At 41.1% G+C, this 15,306-nt stretch overlaps 1 pseudogene; it reads left to right on the plus strand.

The window, feature by feature from the left end:
- The first annotated feature begins 256 nt into the window (after positions 1 to 256).
- LOC134387533 (tuftelin-interacting protein 11-like) lies at positions 257 to 15,099 on the plus strand (annotated as a pseudogene).
- The last annotated feature ends 207 nt before the right edge of the window (positions 15,100 to 15,306 follow it).

The raw sequence follows: 15,306 nt of genomic DNA on the forward strand, positions 1-15,306 counted from the left end.
AACCTCCTCCAAACAGCTACTCAGCTCCTCCAGCATTTTCTTCTAGGTTTCAGATTATTCTCCTTGGCACCTTGCTCTCTCTGCCTCCCTGGCGAGCCTGTCTGCCCTCAGGGCCTCGGCCAGTCTCTTCCTTGCTTTCCTCACTTTCCATATCTGTCGTTGGATATCTCCAGGTGTCACCTGTTGTCTGCAGAGGGGCTGTGAGAGACCCAGACCTGATTTCAGGACCCCTTCAGCCCAATCTGAAGACCGCCCGATGGTGGGCTCAGGGCAGGTGTGCAGAACCCCAGCACCAGCTTGGCCTAGGGGTTCACCTGGAATTCCTGGTACAATTATATTGAAGGCACTTTCAAAATCAAATGGACTTAAAAGCTCTCCTTCCCTATTGCAGGCCGGGAGTCCCTGCAGTCTCCTGTAGGCACAGACTTGCTGAGGTTTCTGCAGCTTCTCCTCCCATTGACGGCACCTAACATCACTGTCAGGATGGGAGGTTATTCTAGTCACAGGCTTCTGGAAGATGCAGCTGGTCAACCTTATAGGGAGTGCACCGGGTCTCCGTTTGGCCTTGGTCACCTGGACTCGTTGTTTCCTCTGTAAAGTCTGGGGCATCTTATTTCTCTTGAGCTTTACCTTCAAAAACAAATGTGAAATTAGAATAAAATGGAAGATGAAAACTGCCAGCTCTGGAGAATTGGCTCCAGCTCATTTGATCTTCCACCCTTCCTTCCCCCCTGGAGCAATGTCTCTCAGATTATGCTGTCCCTCACAGTCACCTGCAGGGTGTGTTAAAACGTAGACTTTTGGAACCCAAGCAGGTCTGGCGTGAGGCCCAAACTTTGCATTTCTCTGCACTGCCAGATGCTGCTGGTGCTGCTGACCCAGGCTGCACACATTGATGCAGGATCCTGGGACATCAACCAGCTGGTGTGGGTCAAGGACTGAAAGCTCAAGGTCATGACCCAGTGCCAGTTCCAGACCACTTCTCTCCTCCATCTCCTTTTAGGATGTTACCCTCTTCCCATCCCTGTCACCGTCAACTACACACATGCTGGTGCCCCGAACCCATCGTCACTGGGACACAGGGGTCTCAAGTCCCCTTGGATCCCAAGACCTCAGATCTCTCTGCATCCCTTTTTGCTGTGCTTCACATCACACAGTCACCCTGGTTTATTTTAATCTTGGTGAGAGAGAAAAGATGATAAACACAATAGTGAATTTCTAATATATTGTGAGATATAAGTGCTGTGTTGAAAGTTAAGGTTGGGGAGTGGAGAGACAGAAGAGAGACAGGAAGACAGAAGAGAAAGAAATTAACTGCAGTTCATGGTGATGAGGAAAACTGAATTTAAAACAAAAAAGAAGCACATTCTGCTTAAAGAAGTTTCCAGAGAGAGGGACAATTTGAACTGGACAGGACCGAACAATACTCCCCTTCCAAGTGATGTTATTGATTTAAAAAAAAAAAAAAATTCTGGCCTGTTATCCCAAGAAAGGTTCATGCACAAAAAAGCAAAATATTTTGAATATTACTCCACAAATGTTAACACCTAGCTAATAAGTGTTTCCCTAGATATCTTGTTTTAAGAACACTGTCTGCTAACTTAAAGAAGTTTTTAAAAAGGAAAATACAGAAACGGATATTCTTGCTGTCTCTGTACTCACCAGAATAGGCTGGTTTGGAAAAGAGGCCGATGGAGGTTTCCCCGGGCTGCAGAGTTTGTCCTGCTGACCCCACTCCTGTGACGCAGACAGCCTGTGGCTTGCTGGAAAATGCAGTGACTGCCCCATCAAGTCCCCTTTTATAGAGGAAGACAGCGGATAAGCCAATCAGTGCGTAATTCTCAGGAGACATCCCATCTCCTATGCTTGGGATTTGAGGGACTCCTAAATCTTCATAAAGAAACAAACAAAAAAAATGAGGTGCTATTGACTGTCAGATACTGCTGGTAGATGAAAAAGTTTAATACATTTGTGTGAGGAGGCGTGTAGTATTTGCAGTTAATATCAGCATTTTATTTTGGAATTTTTTAATTTTTAATTGACAGATAATAATTGTGTATATTTATAGGGTAAAATGTAAAGTTTTGATCTGTGTATACATTGCAGGTTTATTCAATCACGGTGATTAACATATCCATCACCTCACCTAAAGGTATTATTAATGTCAGCCTTTTAAATGTTTCCTTTTTCTCCCACAATTTCAATGTCTTTGAAGGCATTCTATATAAATAGGAATGAGAGTTTCTATGCATATAAATTTTCGTACAACATAGGCTTTAATAAGAAAACAGTTAAAGACCCATTTAAATGCTCACACCAAATTCCTGGTTTTATCCCTGTACTGGCCAGCAAAAAATAAAAATGAATGAAGATTAAAAATAAAAATAAAACTACAATCTACGGAATACATCACACAGCTATTAAAAAGCAATGACTATTTCGTGTTTCAACAATTCATGTTGTTACCGGTAAATTTGAGATTGTTTCAAACATTTTCAACCAGTTTGAGACTCTTACTCTTTTCCTATGCTTTGATCTAACTCATTAATGTTCCTTTAGACTCTTTACTTGACTTTTTTTTTCCCCCTGCCCCTCTGGCTAACTTTGAATTAAATATTTTATTATTTAATAGTTTCCTCTGTAAATATGTTTGTTAAAATCACATACAAATCTTTGTATTTGTATGTGATTTAATCATATAGTTCCACCGATGATTAAATCATGAATCCTTTACTTAATAGATACGTTTACTTATTTTTAACACCTTCTCCCTCAAATGCTAATACCTTAAAAGACTTTTATTTCTATTTTTACCTTTCCTGATGTTTGTATTACTGTTATCAAGCATTTTGATTCTGCATATTTTTTATCTCCATAAGGCATTTCTAGTGTCACTGCATAAAACAATTTTGATTTATATTTATCTATATATTATTCTTTCTATATTTCTTCATTCCTTCCTGCATTTCCCGTTTTCAATCTGAGATTATTTTCCTTTGGACTTAAGAACACACTTTATTTTTGGGTTTTGGGGGTGGTTTTTTGTTTGTTTGTTTGTTTTTTCTGATTCAAGGCTGCTAACAACAAAACGTTTCAGGTTAAGTTTTTCTTAAGGTGTCTTTATTTGGGGGCAATCTTGCTTCTGGGCATAGAATTCTGGTTAGACAGATTTTTTTTTTTTTTTTTTTTTTTTTTTGCATTTTAAAAATAATGTTTCAGACTGGCCCGTGGCTCACTTGGGAGAGTGCGGTGCTGATAACACCAAGGCCCCGGGTTCAGATCCCTATATAGGGATGGCCAGTTGCCCACTGGCTGAGGGTGGTGCTGACAACACCAAGTCAAGGGTTAAGATCCCCTTACTGGTCATCTTTAAAAAAAAAAAAGAATGTTTCATTCCCAATATAGGCCAGCCGCCCCCCAAAATTTTTTAAATAAATAAATATAGTGTTACATTGGTGTCTATCTTACTTTTTTCTTATATTGAGATGCCAGCTGTCAGTCTTTTTTCTTGCTTATTTGGCCTCTGTATTCTCTAAAATCTTTCTCGTTATTTTTGATTTTTCAACCATGATATAGTTCATCGTTGCTTCCCGTGCATTTACCTTGCTTAGGGAATGTGGACTTAATTGAATCTGTTTGTTGATGTGTTTCATCAACTTGGAACGTGCTTGCACAATCTCATTTCGGATGTTCATTCTTCCTCAAGTTCTCTCTGGCCCCCTTTTAATCATACTCCACTTGTCTTTCAACTCTCTCCTGAATTTTCCAGTGTTATTCATCTGGTGCTTTTGTTGGGATATTTATTCTTGCTCTGCCTTCCAATTTACTAATCCAGTGTTTTGCTGGATTCAATCTATTCTTAATTTCTTACGTTCTTAATTTCAATTAAAATACAATAAATAGATTTAATTAAAAATAGAACAGCTTCACAATCAATAAGGGGACAATTTTTCCTTTCTATACAATAAAACTGAAAATGGAAAGGAGAAAATTATAACTTGGATCATATTAAAATATATTAGGAGCTGCCATTCACCAAAATATATCGGTAAAAGGCAGGGACAGAAACATCACAGAGTGGGAGAAAATATTTACGTGATATACATCCAGTAAAGAACATCAATCTGGAATATATAAAGAATTATCAAGCAAAAAAAAATAACGAAAACCCACTTGAAAAGTGGGTAACAAACTTGAATAGACTCTACACAAAAGATGACAGACAAATGGCCCATAAAAATTTTTTTAAAACATTTAACCTCTTTAGCTTCAGCAAAATGCTGAGAAAAACCAAGTGAGATACTCTTATATACACAAGGTTAGCTAAAATGAAACAGACAGCAATACCAGGTGCTGCCAAGGTTGTGGAGCAATAGGACCATTTATGTAAGGCTAGTAGGAGTTTAAATTGGTATAAGCACTTTGGAGAACTGTTTGACAGTCCCTGTTAAAGCTGTATACATATCTACCCTGTTCCCTGCACATAAATAATGCCAACATGTGTACATGTGCCCAGCACAATCGTGTTCTAGTGGTCACAGAACCTGGAGTCATAACAGTACTGGGCTGGAAACAAACCAAATAATCAGTAGGAGAATAGATAAAGGGTGGTATCTACACCAGTGGAACTCCACACAGCAATAAGAATTCACATATAACAGCTGCCATCATATTAGGGAGAAATCTCACACACCTAGTGTTCATCCACACCCAAGACATCGGCTACCCCAGCAAAACTAACCTGTGGTGCTGTCACAAGGGAGGGTGCCTTGTGGGAGCCAGGACAGCGTGGCAGAAAAAGGCCCCTCTGGGATGAAGCTGATATTCTGTTCATTCATTGTGCTGCTGAGCACATGAGTGTGTTTAGTTTGTGAAGTTCATGGAGATGGATGTGTCTGATTTCTTTTGGGGGGGGCGAGCAGCTGACTGGTATAGGGATCCGAACCTGTGACCTTGGTGTTATGCATGACAACAATAATACAAAAGGTAAGAAAAGGTAAAAAGGGAAATTAAATGCATACTGAGGTATTGACACTTGAAGGAAGGTGGCAAACTAATTATTTTTATTAGACTGTATTAAATAAGGATTCATGATTTCATCATCAGTGTAACTTCATGAAGATTTGTATATTATTATACCCAACAAGTTTATAAAGAGAACAGAAAATAAATAAAAGTATTTAATTGGAAAAAGTTAAGCAAAGAATCATAAAAATAAGAAAACAATTCCATTTACAGCAGCAAAACGAATAAAGTACTTAGAAACAAATGTAATCGAGGAGTCAAAAATCTTGTATATTGAAAACTACAAAACAGTGCTGAAAGAAATTGAAAACACAAACAAATAGAAAGACATTCAGTGCTCGTGAATTGAAAATTTTAATATCGTTAAGATGTCAACACTACTCAAAACAACGTACAGATTCAATGCAGTCGAAACCCCAATGGTGTTCTTTTTTTACAGGAGTAGAAAAATACATCCTAAAATCATATGGAATCTCCAGGAACCCCAAAGAACCCAAAAAAGCTGGAAAATGAGCAAAGTTGGAGGTTTCACATTACCTGATTTTAAAATTGCAAAGCTACAGAAATCATAACAGTGTGGTAGTGGTATAAAGACAGACATATAGACGAATAGAATAGAGAGCCCAGAAATAAACCCTCACATATACGATTAAATGACTTTGACAAGATTGCCAAGACCATTTAACGTGGGGAAGACAGTGTCTTCAACAAATAATGTTGGAAAACTGGACAGGCACATATGAAGAGAAAACGCCACTGGAAACTTATCTTCCACCACACACAAAGGTATACCACACACAAAAATGAATTCAACGTGGACCAAACACCTAAACATGAGGCTAAAACATTTTTTAAAATAAGGGGAAAAGCCCATGATTTTTGGTATGGCAATGATTTCTTAGATATGATCACAAAAGCTAGACAAGAAAAGAAGCAAAAGACTTGTTGGCTTTATAAAAATTAAAAACTTTTGTACATCAAAGCACGATATCAGTGAAATGAAAATGCAATCCATGAAATGGAAGGAAACATTTACAAGACATACATCTAATAAGGGAAAGATATCCAGAATCTGTAAAACACTCCTACCACAGTAACAAGAAAAACCCAATTTAAAAACAGGCAAGAGAGCTGAAAAGACATTTCTCTAAAGAAGATCTGCAAATGGCCAATAAATGCATGAAAAAATGCTCAACATCACTGATCATCGGGGAGATGCAAATCAAAACCACAGTGAGATACCATGCCACACTCATGAAAATGGCAATTATCATACCGGCCAGCCGTCCTCATTAATTAGTTAATTAATTGGTTTAATGGTTATTATGTTTAATAAAAGAAAAAGCCAGAACATAACGAGGATTGCTGAGGCTGTGGACAAATTAAAATCTTTGTGCATTGTCTGTGGGAATATAAAATGGAGATATCTCAAAAAATTAAACGTAGAATTATCCTATGATCCAGCACTTCTATGTCTGGCTATATTCCCAAGAACATGAGAGTGGGAACTTGAATAGATTTTTGTATACTCGTGTTTATAGCAGTCTTATTGACAGTAGCAAAATTTGGAAGCAACCATCTGTCCATCAACAGATGAGTGTTTAAATAAAACGTGGTTCACCCATACGATGGGATATTATTCATCCTTTAAAAGGAGGGAAATTCTGACCCATGCTATGACATGATAAAGCTTGTGGATGTTATGCTCAGCGAAATAAGGAAGACGCAAAAGGACAAACACTGTGTGAGTCCACTCATATGAGGTTTCTAGAGTCGTCAGATCCACAGAGACAGAAAGTAGAATGGTGGGTGCTGGGGCTGGGGAGGGGGATGGGGAGTGGGTGTTTCATGGGGACAGAGTTTCAGTTTGGGAAGATGAGAAAGTTCTGGAGGTGGATGGTACTGATGGTTGCACAGCCATGTGAATGTGCTTCATGCCACAGAAGTTTACCCTTAAAATGATTAGAATAGTAAATTTTATGTTATGCATGTTCTCTCACATTTTAAAAATAAATAAAGAACCATAGAGAAAAATTATGCAAGTTTAAAAAATGAGAACACGAAAGATGAGTGAAATAATATCATTTCTATCAGTAATTACATGCAATGTAAATGCACAAAGAATTAATTTTGGTAACAAATTTTTAAGCTCTTTTTTTAAGTTCAAATATTTTTAAGCTCAAATTTTTAAGTTCTTTTACTGATGGACATTTGACCTGTTTGTAATTTTCCTTATTAAAACCAGTGTTGTGTGAAAACTCATGTACAGAGAAACTTTTCATCCTATTTCTGTAGAATTTATTCCAAGACCTCAAAATAGTGGAACTTAAAGAAAACATATTTAAAATTTTATAGCGGGATGAATGGTAAGAGGTTGGTTGATGGACACAGAACAGCTAGAGAGGAAGTTGTACTGGTGTATAGTCGAGCTAGGCTTCTATTTCTTGGGGGGGGGGTGTTGTTGTTTGGTTGGTTTGGGTTATGAATATTCATGAGATACAAAGCTGATTGTCACCCCTCGTGCCCATGATGTGAGAAACATATTCATACTGGCAGCATACCCATTACCACAAATTGCATTTGTGCCCGGTGTCCCCCACCCAATTATCCCCAACCTCCCTCCCCCTCCCCCCTTCCCCCCCACTCCACTTTGTAGCCCAAGGAATGTTCTCTCCCTCTGCAAGTCCAACGCACCACTGTGGTCTTTCTTTCCTGCCTTCCTTTCTCTCTTAGCTCCCAGATGTGAGTGAGCACATGCGGTATTTATCCCTCTGTGCTTTGCTTACATGACTCAACATAAGCTTCTCCAGGTTCATCCACGTTGTTGCATATGGGAGAATTTCATTCTTTTTTATGGCAACCTAAATGTCCATCGATGGATGATTGGGTAAGGAAACTGTGGTATATCTACACCGTGGAATATTACTCTGACATAAGAATAATTTACTGCATGTTCTCAAATGACAAGAAGAGAGGAAACCAAATGTCCTCATCAGAAAGAAATGATTAACTTTTGTAATGACAGTATGCTAATTAACCTTATTTCCTCATCACATGTAGTATACGTGTATTGACATACAATTCTGTATCCCACAAATGTGTATAATCAATTTGTTTCAATAAAAATAAAATAAAATATACAGTTTGCTACCTCAAAAAAAGATAAAATAAAATAAAATATTTATAGGAACAGCAAATACCATACGCACATACATGCTTGCATTTAAAATTTTTTCATCTACCCACATTGTCTAACAGTGTCAATAACCCCACATTCTGTGTTTCTTTGAAAGGCTTAGGAATCGCTCAAATCTCATGGATGTGAGAAAGGATGTCTCCTATAAATGCTGGCGAGGTTGCGGAGAAAAAGGAACTCTCATACATTGTTGGTGGGACTGCAAAATGGTGCAGCCTCTATGGAAAATGGTATGGAGGCTCATCAAACAATTGCAGATAGATCTGCCATATGACCCAGCTATCCCACTGCTGGGAATATACCCAGAGGAATGGAAATCATCAAGTCGATGGTATACCTGTTCCCCAATGTTCATTGCAGCACTCTTTACAATAGCCAAGAGTTGGAACCAGCCCAAATGTCCATCATCGGATGAGTGGATACGGAAAATGTGGTGTATCTACACAATGGTATACTACTCAGCTATAAAAAAGAATGAAATACTGCCATTTGCAACAACATGGATGGACCTAGAGAGAATTATATTAAGTGAAACAAGTCAGGCACAGAAAGAGAAATAACACATGTTCTCACTTATTGGTGGGAGCTAAAAATAAATAAATAAATTCACACACACACACACACTCACACACACAAAGAACCGGGGGGGAGAAGACATAACAACTACAATTCCTTGAAGTTGACATGACAAGCAAACAGAAAGGACATTGTTGGGTGGAAGTGGGGAGAGGCAGGAGGGAGGGAGGTTTCGGTAATGGGCCACAATAATCAACCACATTGTACATCGACAAAATAAAATTTAAAAAAAAAAAAAGAATATGTCAACCCCGCAAAAAAAAAAAAGAAAAAAAGAAAGGATGTCTCCTATGGTTTATGAGCTGACTAGGATATTGAATATCTTCCTCCATAAAAGGGGAATCAGATACAGAAGTCACTGCATTTTCCAGCAAGCCACAGGCTGTCTGCGTCTCAGGACAACTCTGGGACCAGGAAGAACCTGCATGGACCAGTTTTCCAAACCAGTAGCAACCTATTCATTTCTCTACCCAAATATCAGGGCATTAGTTATTCCCCCTCTGATGTCCTCATCATGAATGTTAATGTAATAAGCAAGTTGACTAACTAATTACTAATCGATTATTAAGTAATTATTAATGTAGTTTATTCATTAATGTGATTCTGTTCATGTAGTTGACCTCGCTCTCCTCTCTTCACTTCTCTCTCCCTATTTCCCCCCTCGTCATTTCTCTCTCCCATAGAACACTTTTCTCTAAATGGCCACATATTCTAAATCCATTGTTGTCCTTCTTATTTCTTTCCCACACTAAGATTTAAACTAAATAAGGGCAGTGCCTTTGTTTAGTTAATTTCCAGATAGTGGGTTTTATAGTACAGTGCTTTAAATGTGGTATGTGCTTTATAAGTAGGTCTACTAAATAATGTTCCCTTCAACTTGGTACAACTTGAAGAAGAAAAGGGAGTGGTATTAAAAATTATGCTAGCACAACAAGAAAACTGGGATGAACGGGATCCTTTTCTATAACTATCTGCTGGAGACAGATCCCAAGTATTTCAACTGACAGGTGGACTGATTAGGTTTGCATATGAACAGATATGCAGATTATCGTGGAGAAATAGAGGGGAAAAGATAAAGGTCAGCAGAAAAAATTTGAACTATAATAATCTATTTGCTTAAAGAATATGTATTTATATTTGTCTTTGTGTAAAAATCTGAAAATGTCAGCAAAAGACACACATACAATATCACAGAGGCATGTTCACTGACCCAGTAAAATTTCCCTCAGGTCATTCTCAAATTTTCCTCGGTATTTGTCAAATGCGTTGAGGTTGCACTTCTAAAGAGTCTTTCCTGTTTGGTCTCAGGGTAGAAAACCAAAACCAGCCTATTTAGGAAACTTAAAAGGAATCAAACCAGAGACCCTGTCAAGATGTCTGGTTCATTTTCCTCTGCTCCCCTCTCTTAATAATTCGTTACACGTGGATAACATTCCCAATGAGATCCATTTTGAAAATAAATTAATTTATGTTATGTAAAAAAATATAAGGCAATCCTGATTTGACTGTTACAAATTGCACGCAGGGATTGATATTCAACTCTGTACCCCACAAATATGTATAAGCAATTGTTTCCATTTTAAAAAAATGAAAATATAAGGCAATATTAGAAGTCATTATTTCAGTGAATGAATAAATTAGGCATAACAGAGGGTGAATCCGTATAACTATTATTAAATTTTTACAGGATGGGAGGGTAATTCAGGGAACAGGACCCATTGGGTGGATATTGATGGAATAAAACAGATTCTGATTGCCTTATCCTGTATCAATCGACATGCTCAAACCTCCCCCCTTGCAAACCTGTTCTATTTTTAATTCCAGAAAAAAACAATCACATCACTTTTTCCCAACAAATCCCCTAGCTGAAGGCAAAGGTTTATGGAAGCCATACTGACAATCTTCAAGAGCTGGAAGGGACTCATATGTCTTTTGACAGAGAATGAACTTACAAACTGTGACCAGCCCTATAATCTGATACTACTCAGTAGTAAATGAGATGGGTTTGGGGTTTTTATACTTGATTCAGTAGTAACTGTGCAAATGTAACCGTGCAGTAAAGACCTAATTGAGTTCGGTTGCTATCCAATCAGTGAGACAAAAGTTGTGCCAGGAAAAAAGATTTTATTACAGCCAGGAGAACGATATCAGGGAGGGAAGAAATGCAGGTGTGTGCAAAGAGGTGGGGGAGGGGGTGTCATGGGATTAGCAGATGGATTGAGTCAAATGTCAGGACTCCATGATGGACAGGGTCTCTGGCATCAGGCAGTCTGTGGTCAGTGGTATTTTCTAAGGAAAAATTCAAAAACAGGAATCTCAGCCAAGCCATCATTGGGACATTAAAATACCCAGGTTGGACCCCTGACTAATGTATGTGTATAATGCAATCTTCTTTAAGCAGGAGCATAGGTTAATAATCAGCTTGGCTTGTCTTTGGAGAATCTTTGTTCACAAAGATCCATTAGGAAAGCAGGAGAGACAGAAGGGAGACCTAGCTCTGTTTCTTAACCCTTAAGTATACAGGAGCTATGTAAATGAGCAAAAAGAAGAAAAATAATGCTTTTAAGAGAGATCCTTATGGGGGCGCAGTTTCACAAATTCAATTCTAAAAACAGACTTGATTCCAATGTTGGAACATTGAAAAACTGGAAAAATTTGGCTTTGTGAAACTTACCTCTGGGGACTGTAACTCTTAGAAAATCTGTGTACACAACTAGCATATCTGATCAAATTCAACTTTGCAATTGGGATGTGCTGTAACTGTGAAATGAAAACTGGACTTTGAATTTGAGATGATCAAAAAATAGAATCTATCTTCTTCATGATTATGATGTGCATTATATTTGTAAGGATTATAGTTGAAGTTTCTGGGTTAAATTAAAACGTTATAAATAAAGTGAGCTTTATATGTTTTTGTTTACCATCCTTAATGGGTTGTCCATAAATAGACATTGCTCTGCAGTAAATTTGAAGGGGAATGACCAGACTAAAGCCATCTCAAAGACTCAGACTTACTGAGGAGTTTTCAAAGAGAGGGGTGAGGGAGTGGAATGTGGGAAATGAAAAGCAGGAGGGAGTGGGACATGAGCCACGGGAGCTCCATGAAAGGAGCCAGGTGCAAGGTCTTGCCAAGGCTCCGTCTGGTTTCTGTTCCCGTCCTTGCTGTTATCTCAGGGTCCTGCGGGAGGGTGGAATCAGCACAGCTTTACCGATGTCTTCTTTGATTTCTCAGGGTCTCGATAGTCTGTGCACGTCTGCAAGTTTGCAGCTCCAGGCAGGCTGGAAAACAACTTTACACTTACGTAAATAATGTCATCTTGCCCCATAACCAAGTTTTAAAATATCAAATAACCATGGGAAAAGAGGGAACTCAGAGAAAAAAAAATCTGTGTCCTTTTAAAATGTTTTTACAGCCCATGCAGTTTTAAGTCCCAACATGGCTTCAGTCCTGCTCATTCCAACAACCTGGGTGTCACAAAATGAATATCACTATTGTGTAATTTCTACAGGTTGGAGTGTTCCTCAGGGAACAGGTCCAGTTGGATGGATTTTGATGGGATTGGGCTGGCTCTAACTGCATTATCCTCTGTTGATTCAGTTATGCTTCAACCTCCCCCCCTTACAAGCCCCTCCTATTTTTAATACCAGGAGCCACCAATCCCATCTGCCCTTGTCCTCATAACTCCTGGCTCCACCTCTTTTAAGGACACCTGGAGGATTTCCCCAGGAGCTCCCTCTGGCAGAATCGCATTGCACCTGCCTCAGGCCAATGGAACATGTCTGCTCTCCCCTAGCTCTCTGTGGAACCAGCTTTGGGGTTCACACTTCTCCCTCCAGGAAAGTGAAGAACCGAGGGACCCACAGGAAATACTTGCAGGAGATACACAAGACTGGCATTTGCTGACACAGAAAAACCAGAGAACCTTTAGAACACGGAAGGGGTGTGGGCAGAGCATGACTCCGATGCTGAGAGGCCCAGTTTTGGAGGCAAAAGGCCCGCGACTACTCCACACACATCACCCTCATCAACTCAGGGCTCCAAAAAGTCACGGCAGAGAACGCGGAGTTGCAAGAATCAGATGACAAAGAGACACCTGCTCTTTAGCAGGATGACCTTCCTAAAGATTTCAGGCCACAGAAATTTAAAACAAGTGGCAATTTTCAGTCCAGTCAGAAAGGTTTTGCAGGAGGAACCACCTCTTTTCTGGACTTTGGCAGCTGGGAAAGACACACAAAAGGAATTGGACAGAAGCTTCTTCAGAAAATGGGCTACGTTCCTGGAAGGGGCCTTGGGAAGAATGCACGAGATATCCTGAACCCGGCCAGAGCCAAACAGAGAAAGGGAAAAGGAGCTGTGGGGGCTTATGGCTCCGGGAGTACCACTCAGTCCCTGCAAGACTTCCCCGTGGTTGACTCAGAACAGGAAGCCAGAGAGGAGTTTCAGAAGGAGGTGAGCCAATGGAGGAAAGGCTCAAGCAGAAGCAAGACGAAGCCCAAATACTCTTCCAGGACAGTGGAAGCGTTGAAGGCCCAGGGCGGGATTAGCATGAAGCTCACCCCTCCCCAGAAGGAGCTATCTCAGGTCAAGGTCATAGACATGACAGGCTGGCAGCAGAAGGTCTATTACGGGTATAGACAGATCAGCCACCGACACAGCGTCCCCGACCGCAGGCTGCCCCTGCAGTGCCAACAGCCACCACAGCCCGGCAAAGAGGCCACGGACCTGGGTTTCACACTGCCCAAGCTGGAGCCCAACCTGCAGCTGCTCATTGACTGCACAGAGCAGGAGATCATCCAGAACCACTGGCAGCTGCAGTACAAGCGGGACATTGTGATGTGATCAACCTCTTCCATGAGCTGGAGAAGACTCGAGGTCTTGTTCCATGAGGAGTGGGCCATCTCCAACCTCAGCAAGGTCCTGGAGATGGTGAAGCAGTGTGAGCGGTGGGTGCAGCCCAACTGCAGCAGCCCCCTCACCCTGGACAAGTGTGCCCAAGTCTTCCAAACCCTCCAGATGAGTCCGACGAGGATCAGAGGACGTTGGACCACATGGACCTCACCATGGCCATCAGCTATCTGCTCGTGAAGGAGTACTTACAGGAGTGGGATCCCCTCTGAGACCGCACTTATGGAACCGAGACCATCTCCAAGTGGAAAAGCCTCCTGGAGAATGACCGGCTCTTGTGCCTCGGTGGGCAGAACCCCTCAACACACTCCTTTCACAGGTTGATATGGGAAGTCTGGATGCCTTTGGTTCGAAATAGTGTCACTCAGTGGCAGCCAAGAAACTGCAAGCTGATGGCGGACTTTCTGGAGAGCTGGGTGAACCTTATTCCAGTGTGGATTTTAGAGAACATACTAGACCAACTCATCTTCCCCAAACTGCAGAAGGAGGTGGAAAAGTGGGACCCACTGATGGACACTGTTCCCATCCACTCTTGTTCCACCCGTGGCTGCCCCTCAAGCTGATGTGACTGGAGCCACTTTGTGCCCTCCTCTTGTAGAGTCCAGCACCCTGCACAAGTGGCACCCCAGTGACTCCTCCACCAAGCTCCTCCTCCAGCCCTGGAAAGAAGTCTTCACCCCTGGTTCCTGGGAAGCATTCATGGTCAACAAGCATTCATAGTGCCCAAACTGGGATGTGTCTTTGTGAGTTAATCATTAACCCCCACCAGCAGCACATGGATGCTTTCTATTGGGTGATGGACTGGGAAGGGATGATCTCCGTCTCCAGCCTGCTGGGGCTTCTGGAAAAGCACTGCTTCCCCAAGTGGCTTCAGGTGCTGCATTCCTGGCTCAGTAACAGCCCCAGTTATGAAGAGGTCACCAAGTAGTACTTGGGTTGGAAATCCATGTTCTCAGACCAAGTGCTGGCACATCCATCCATCGAGAACAAATTGAATGAAGCACTTGATATGATGAACAGGGCGGTGTCCTCCAATGTTGGTGCCTCCATGCACCCAGGAGCAAGGGACAACATTGCCTATCTCATCCACACAGAGCGGAGAAAGGACGTCCAGTACCAGGTCAGGCAGGAGAGATGGGAGGCTGAAAACATGGTGCAGAAGGGCAACTGTGTGGCCACCAGCTCCATGCCCATGAACTTTAAGGACCTCATCGAGACCAAGGCCAGAGGGCACAACCTTGTCTTCACGCCCATCATTGGGAAGTGACAAGAAGGGAACCAGCTCTACACGTTTGGCTGTGTCATGATCTACATCCACCGGAGAGTGGTGTTTGTCCAGGGCAAGAAGACCTGGGTGCCCACCTCCCTGCAGAGCCTGATCAACATGGCCAAATAGAGGGTGGCAGGTCTGGAGCAGCCCAGAGACTTGAACCTGAGAGGGACATGTGAGGAATAAACAGTATTTTAAATCCTCTTTGAAAATATAACTTCTCTATGGAGGAGATATTCCATGTCAGGCCAGGTCACCAGGGAACGATGGAAAACAATCATGCTACTCTAGAAGTGCATCAGTCTTTATACCAAGGTCTTATACAGGATGTCA

This window comes from Cynocephalus volans, chromosome 10, assembly GCF_027409185.1.
Source record: "Cynocephalus volans isolate mCynVol1 chromosome 10, mCynVol1.pri, whole genome shotgun sequence".
Taxonomy (NCBI): Eukaryota; Metazoa; Chordata; class Mammalia; order Dermoptera; family Cynocephalidae; genus Cynocephalus; species Cynocephalus volans.